Source organism: Hyperolius riggenbachi, chromosome 8 (assembly GCF_040937935.1).
Source record: "Hyperolius riggenbachi isolate aHypRig1 chromosome 8, aHypRig1.pri, whole genome shotgun sequence".
NCBI classification, from domain to species: Eukaryota; Metazoa; Chordata; class Amphibia; order Anura; family Hyperoliidae; genus Hyperolius; species Hyperolius riggenbachi.
In genome coordinates, this window is record NC_090653.1 from 128,222,918 (window position 1) to 128,230,107 (window position 7,190).

Here is a 7,190-nt window from a genome sequence, read left to right on the forward strand (position 1 = left end):
TCCTGTTCCGTCCTGTGGCAAGCAGAAATTCAAACAGTAAATATCGCTCTACTGTTTGAATTTCAGTTTATCACAGGACGAGACAGGAAGTGAAGAAGAAGTGTAGAAGGCCAGCTGTAAGAAGTCACAGCACAGACCTGGGACTCGCGGCAGCAGACAGGTGATAGTATTGCTGGCGCTATGCTGCATCAGTCGTCACAGAATCAAACCCCGCTAGTGGTGCGCACCCGACTCCCCAACGATCGAGGAAAATTTTCTGTCTGGACTGATGGACTAAATCGACCAATTTGGGATGGAAATCAGTGAGTCAACGCTTGTGTTAACGATTTCACAGCTTCAATCACAGTGATCGAATCTGCTGTACATCGACGGGATATCCACCAATTGTATGGATACCTTGAGCCCCACAATGTTGTCCAAGGAATAGAGCACTGATCCCTGGGGTGACAGTAATTGTGCATGTGTACTCCTCTTCAGAGTCTGCAGGATCTGTCACAACTCACTCAGGAACTCCACAGGTAAATTCCAGAATGTATACAAGAATGGAGGCCCCATGGAACAGAGACAGCTGATTCTGTGGCTCTAGCAGCTCTGACAGGCACAATAAAGAGCAGTGTGCTCTGGTAAGACAATGTTCTTTACATTTGTAAAACAGAAGAGATGGGTTAAAACTGAGGAAAGTTTAGTTCAGGTTTGTATTACACTCTGAACTGCCTCTGGCACAGAGATTTCAGATGAGATTGCTGTCTTCCCCTGTGGAAGCTCTACAAAATCTGATGATCTCAGTTCTTAAATCCTCTCAGTTCCTAAACAACATCGGTGTTCAATAAGGTTTGGTGAGAAGAATATGGAACACAGTTAAATTATGCATAGAAGTACATTTGTGTTTAGAATTACCTATAAAATATCTTCACTTGTACATTAGCAAAGATTTGCTTTGTCCTTTCCACGGAAGACGGAAATACATCAATGAGCAAAGTGCCTATTGACTGTGATTGCCTGGATATATGCTTCTGTTTAAGCATTTATGGGAGGGTCGTAACTCAGTGAGATCCAGTGCTGCATGTCCTCATAAGGTACTTTGAGTTTATTTAGCTTTGGCAAGTTTTGTAATGCTCACTAACTTCACATTTACATGTTAACCCTTTTGGAGGGACATTGGAGCGTTCTCTCAAGCCCCTGATGTTGAATGTCCAACAAGATGCACAATGGCTGTCGCTGTCATATCTAATTCGACCCGTCACATCAAAGTGTAGGACATAGTCTGGCACCATGCTGTGCCATGTAATTATGTATTACGTTGGTGCATGTGAATTGCGTGGCAGAGCTACAGCATGTGAGCCAACACCGGACGTGCTCCCCCACCAATGGATGGGTCCCTGCCTTGCACTTGCGCGAGGGGGTAGAGACCCCACCGGCTCCCCATGCACAACATGAAGAGATCACCCTCTGCTCAGCTCCACATCTATAGAAGGGCTAACTAAGACTTAAGCTCTATACACATGCAAGACTGAACTCAGAAAAGCATGCTGGCTGGACCTTTAAGTGACGACAAGGCTTAGCGCATTGTTCTCCTCCTTAGCCCGCATGCTGGAGGCCATTACATCATGTGCCACACCATCATCCCTCCTCCTCTACCCATAGCAACAATATATGTTGCTTGCTGTTGCCAAAAGATCCATCTATGTCAGCTCATGCGTGGAAATGTCACCTTAATGATTGAGCCCTGATCCCTATGGGCTGACAGTTATGGTGCAGGTATATGAATCTATAAATGGAGACGCCCATCAGCCAGCAAAAGCAGCAGCCTCCATACTTATACAATACTTAAGCAAGCAAACAGGTTCTTGTGCCGTGTCACTTGCTTTTGTTGAAGGCACTAGATCAAAAAAGGAACTACATTTCTGTGGCATATGTAGTATGACTTAATAGATCTTTTTTAAAACATCTTACAATACTATATTACAACTGCAGGTATTTAAAAACAGACATGCTTGTCATAAAGCATATATGAGCAATATATCACCATAATAGCCATAATAGTGTGAAACCTAAATTCTAAACTGCAAAGTGCTTCAGTGACTAGGGGGCATATGCAATTCACTTTTTCACCTGAGGTTTCTCCTAGGAGATATTTTTAAACTTGCAAATAAAATGCCATTTAAGTCATCAATAAGCAAGACAATACTCAAAATAATTTTGATAGTACTTTTTCAGCTACTTTTTGGTACTTTTTTAGCTGAAAAGCGCTGGAAAGTTATTTTAAATCGATGATGAAAAATTATCTCCTACGAGAAAACTCGGGTGAAAAAGTGAATTGCATATGGCCCTAAATGTGCAATACATGAGCAATTACAAAACAATAAAGGAGCATTCTAACCAGGGCCGGATTTGTACTTCTTACCGCCCAAGGCCGACTATTACCAGCCGCCCCAACCGTATCCTACCACCTCTCTCCACACACATCCATCAAAAAATGTTTGGGCCGATGGTGTCCACTATTGGGGCTAGTGCCGAGGTCTCCATGGCAACGTGAAGTGAATCAATCATGTCACACGGGGGAACTGGTCAATCAAGCGATCTACAGGTGATGGGCGTGGTAGGAGCCTTCCACCATACACACATAGTCAAAAGTGGCTCACAATTGGACATTGGGTGGGGTCAGCAACACGTAAAAGTGAGTCCTGTACCCACTGCTGTCTCCAGGGTAACAGCGCTGGCCAATCAATAATTAAGAAATGGGTACAGTGAGAGGCTGCCTTCTGTATTCTGTACTATTTGCTGGTGCTGCCCCTGGTCCTTTCATCCCCCACACCAAGTGTGTGAGACCCGGCCTTCTGTAACTGCCTGGAGCTGCTGCTATGTCATTGGACAAGGTCTGGCTTTTTGCTAGTCACACACTGTTCACAAACGTTTGGTTAACGGACTGCAGCTGCCTGTAGCACAGCACAGGCAGATGCCAGCTGGTACTAATAGTGCAGTTATCCTGACCACTTTCATTTGTTTGGACACTTGCAAATAATGCCCTGCAAATAATGCCCACTGTCTGCAGGTTGCCCCTTGTTTATCTGGTGCCCTAGGCCATGGCCTATGTGGCCTTGCAAGAAATCCGGCCATGATTCTAACATGCATGAAAAGAGGCTTTCTGCTAAAGAAACAAATATATAATGCCAAACCATATCAAATCTGATCTAAAAGTACTGAGAAAATTGAAGCCAATTAGCCTCTAATTGGCTTCAATTTTCTCAGGTTATTGAACAACGCAAAATGCAAAAAGTGGTCCTACCCATCACCTCGTCCACTAGCCAAGATAGAACTATCTGATCCTTGGTACGCAGAAGGACAGCCCAGTCAAGTGGTGTGGCTCAACATGTATCGTGGTGTCCAAGACCTCCTTCCTCAGGAGCCACAAGTAGATATTATATATATGCTAGAAAGTATCTATTTAAATTGACCCCGAGTAGGGGGAGGAAATGAAAATCTGAACTTACCTGGGGCTTCCTCCAGCGAGGTCCATGGGCATCCTGTGGGTCCCCTCCAAGGTGTCGTTGGTGGCTCGGTTATATGCGCAACTTTAGCCAAAGTCATGCGCAAATGCTGAAAACATCCCACGTATGTGCGGTTCTCGATAGAATGAACTGCGCATGTGCGGGTCGCCTACAGCAACAGGGACGTGATCAAGCTGGGTGCGTGGACGTGCTGCACACTCTAATGAAGCCACCAGAGGGGACCCAGAGGACGTCAATGGACCTCGCAGGGGCTGAAGGAAGCCCTAGGTAAGTTCAACTTTTCATTTTCTTCCTCTGCTCAGGGCTTATCTATGGCAGTTTCAGCACTACTTTCTCTATTTTACAAATCAAAAGGATACCGGATGACATTTATTATTATTGATTTATAAAGCGCCAACATATTCCGTGGTGCTGTACTAAGTAAGAAAAACATGGGGTACATAATACAGACAATGGTATATAGCAATATACAAAATACAGAATTGGTACAAAACACAGAAGTGGTACAAAATACAGAATTGGTACAAAACACACAAGTGGTATAAAATACAGAATTGGTAATTACAGAGACCAAAGTAATATGATAAATAAAATGTATAATAAATAAAGATAAATATAAAGACACAAAACCATGTGAGAGCCGTGCCCTTGTAAGCTTACAATCTAAAGGATATAGTTAGCTTTAATAGGAAAGTCATCCATATTCAAATAGTGTTTTATTTCTGGAGTTGTTCTTCAACTTGCAATTTAGCTTATGCCATTTTGTTCAGGTTCTCTTTTCACATATAAAATAGGAGCTAACATTTCTATTCCATAATAACAAGAGCCAGTCTAAGACATAATACTTTGCAAAAAAATCCTGTACAATAACTCCATAATGTCCTTCTAGCAACAATATACTTGTATTTTACCTTTTCAATAGCCTGGAAATAAGTCCTAGCTTTCTTCAAATTACCAGTTGTGTTAGTGGAAACAGCTCCAAAGTTAAACGCTTGCTATTTTAAATATGTATCAATTTATTTTACATAAACACACAACTTCGGAGGACACAGTAGGGATTGGCTAACAAGTAATAATCTTTCCCTCGGAGGCTGATGAAAAAGAAGGCTTATCACAGTACTCCCAATTCCCCATTTAAGATGATTATCGCAAGACATACAAATTCCCTGGGGCGATCTGATTGCAATTAAACAAAAGACTTTTTGTGAACAAAAATGTGTTTTCCATAGATTAAAACAAGGGGAGGGTCAAATCAGTAAATGAGGAAATCCAAATGTAAATATAGGTTGAATCTTTATATCTGTGCAGTATCCAATAGCAGAATTAAATGTGATAAGTAGCAGTAAATTAGATGCTTTTTCAATGAGTAAATTATTAAACGTAGTTTCTGCTGCTCTTTACATTATACACTTCCTGCCTATATACGGTGCTGTATTTTGCGCCGTTTAAGGCGCTCCGGAAAATAAGATGCACCCAGGTTTAGAGGGCAAAAAACAGGGAAAAAAATATAAACTATACTTGGTGCGTCCATATTTTAGGAGTGTCTTGTACATGTCCTCCCTCAAATGGTGTCCTTCTGTGTACCTCGTGTCCTCTTATCTTGCCCTGTCTATCCTAAGTGTCCTGTGGTCTCCCCTGTGTCCTCTGGTCTCCTCTGGTCTCCCCCGTGTCCTCTGGTCTCCCCCCTTTGCCCTGTGGTCTCACCTTGTGCCCTCTGGTCCCCCACCCAGTGCGCTGTGGTTGCCCGCTGTGCCCTGTGGTCTCTCCTTGTGCCCTATGGTTGCCCTCCTGTGTCCTCTGCTCCCCCCTGTGCCCTGTGGTTGCCCCCGTGTCCTCTGGTCCCCCCCTGTGCCCTGTGGTTGCCTCTGTGTCCTCTGGTCCCCTCCTGTGCCCTGTGGTTGCCCCCGTGTCTTCTGGCCCCCCCATGCCCTGTGGTTGCCCCCTGTGCCCTGTGGTCACCTCTGTGTCCTCTGGTTCCCCCTGTGGTCACCCTCCTGTGTCCTCTTGTCCCCCCTGTACCCTGTGGTTGCCCCCTGTGCCCTGTGGTCACCCACCTGTGTCCTCCGGTCCCCCCTGTGGTCGCCCCCGTGTCCTCTTGTCCCCCCTGTACCCTGTGGTCCCCCGTGTCCTCTGGTCCCCCCTGTAGTCACCCTCCTGTGTCCTCTTGTCCACCCTGTACCCTGTGGTCCCTCCTGTGTCCTCTGGTCCCCCCTGTGGTCACCCTCCTGTGTCCTCTTGTCCCCCCCCTGTACCCTGTGGTCCCCCCTGTGTCCTCTGGTCCCCCATGTGGTCGCCCGCGGCGATTGAAGACATCCGGCTTCCCCGTGCAGCTTCCTCTAGTGCCGGCTTCTAATGATGCGTCATTGATGACACGTCATTAGAAGCCGGCATTAGAGGAAGCCGCACACTGAAGCCGGATGTCGTCAATCACCGCGGGCAAGATGGTGGAGGTAAGCTGCTGCCGCTGACTGCATGGGGACCCGGAGACATAAGCGAGGGGGCCGGAGACATAAGCGGGGGGCAGGCCAGGCCAGCGGGGACACATGAGGACGCTGGGGGGACACATGCAGGGAATCCCCGATGGCGGCGGGTTGGCGGTTCGTATCGGCGGGCGTATGGAAGTCGGGGATTCTCTGCCTTTGCTGTATAAGACGCAGGGACTTTTTCTCCACATTTTTGGGGGAGAAAAAGTGTGTCTTATACGGCGCAAAATACGGTACTTTGAATTAACCAGGTAAAATATAACAGATTCTAGCAGAGAAAAAGGAAATAGGTAATGGTATTATTTGAGGGTTTTTCTTTTTAAGTCTTCCAAGCAATACTGCAACACTAAAAGCCCGTACACACGGCTGATAACTACCTCAGATGATAATCAGGTGTGTGTACAGCAGCCCCCGACCTGCGAGCGATCTGCCCAGCGTATCTAATCACCCCTAGCGCCGCCAACCCCCCATCGATCCCATTATTCCCACCGCTCCCTCACCTGACAAATGATGTCACGCACGTGCTGCTGATCATCCCTCCATCGTCAGCCCCCTGCCCCCGCATAGCAACACAGCGCCTAGTCAGTTGCACAGCTGGCACATGTGTGTGCAGCCCAGCTCAGCAATGTCGCCCGAGGAGATCTGGTCCTGATCCCCGACTGGCAACAATCATCAAAGGTGTGTATGCACCTTAAGAAACAGTGAGTAGTATTCTAAAATAATATTTGTAGATGTCTACCTTGAAGCCACAGCATTGCATGGTTGTCAATCTGCTCCACTTTGCTCACACTGCTCTTTCCTTATATGGTAGAGGAAGAAAGCCCTTAAAAAATAGCACCTCCCACAGCAAAATTTGAAAAAGTATAACAAAAATCTTTATTCAACATTGGGTATATTAATAATCACAGTACTGATGATTCAATTAAGAATAAAACCATTTAAAAACCAAGCAAATATTCCAACATGATCCCTGCTGCATATGAAACAATCACTCTAAATGCAATATATTGTATAATGACACAATGCTGCTGTCAGATATAAAACCCCACAGTAGGCTCAATATTGAGCCCAATAGGGGGAGAACACGGGTTCAGTATACAACCTAATGTGATACAAGACCAATAACCAACTGTGCAAAAAACAAACAAAAAAAAAAAAAACACACACACACACAAACAAATATCACATATATAAGATT

The 7,190-nt window shown here is 45.4% G+C and overlaps 1 protein-coding gene across 6 annotated transcripts in view; it reads right to left on the minus strand.

Moving 5' to 3' along the window:
- IL1RAPL2 (interleukin 1 receptor accessory protein like 2) overlaps positions 1-7,190 on the minus strand; it is a 1,439,628-nt gene that overhangs the window by 1,101,973 nt on the left and 330,465 nt on the right. The gene's annotated exons all lie outside the window — the stretch shown is intronic.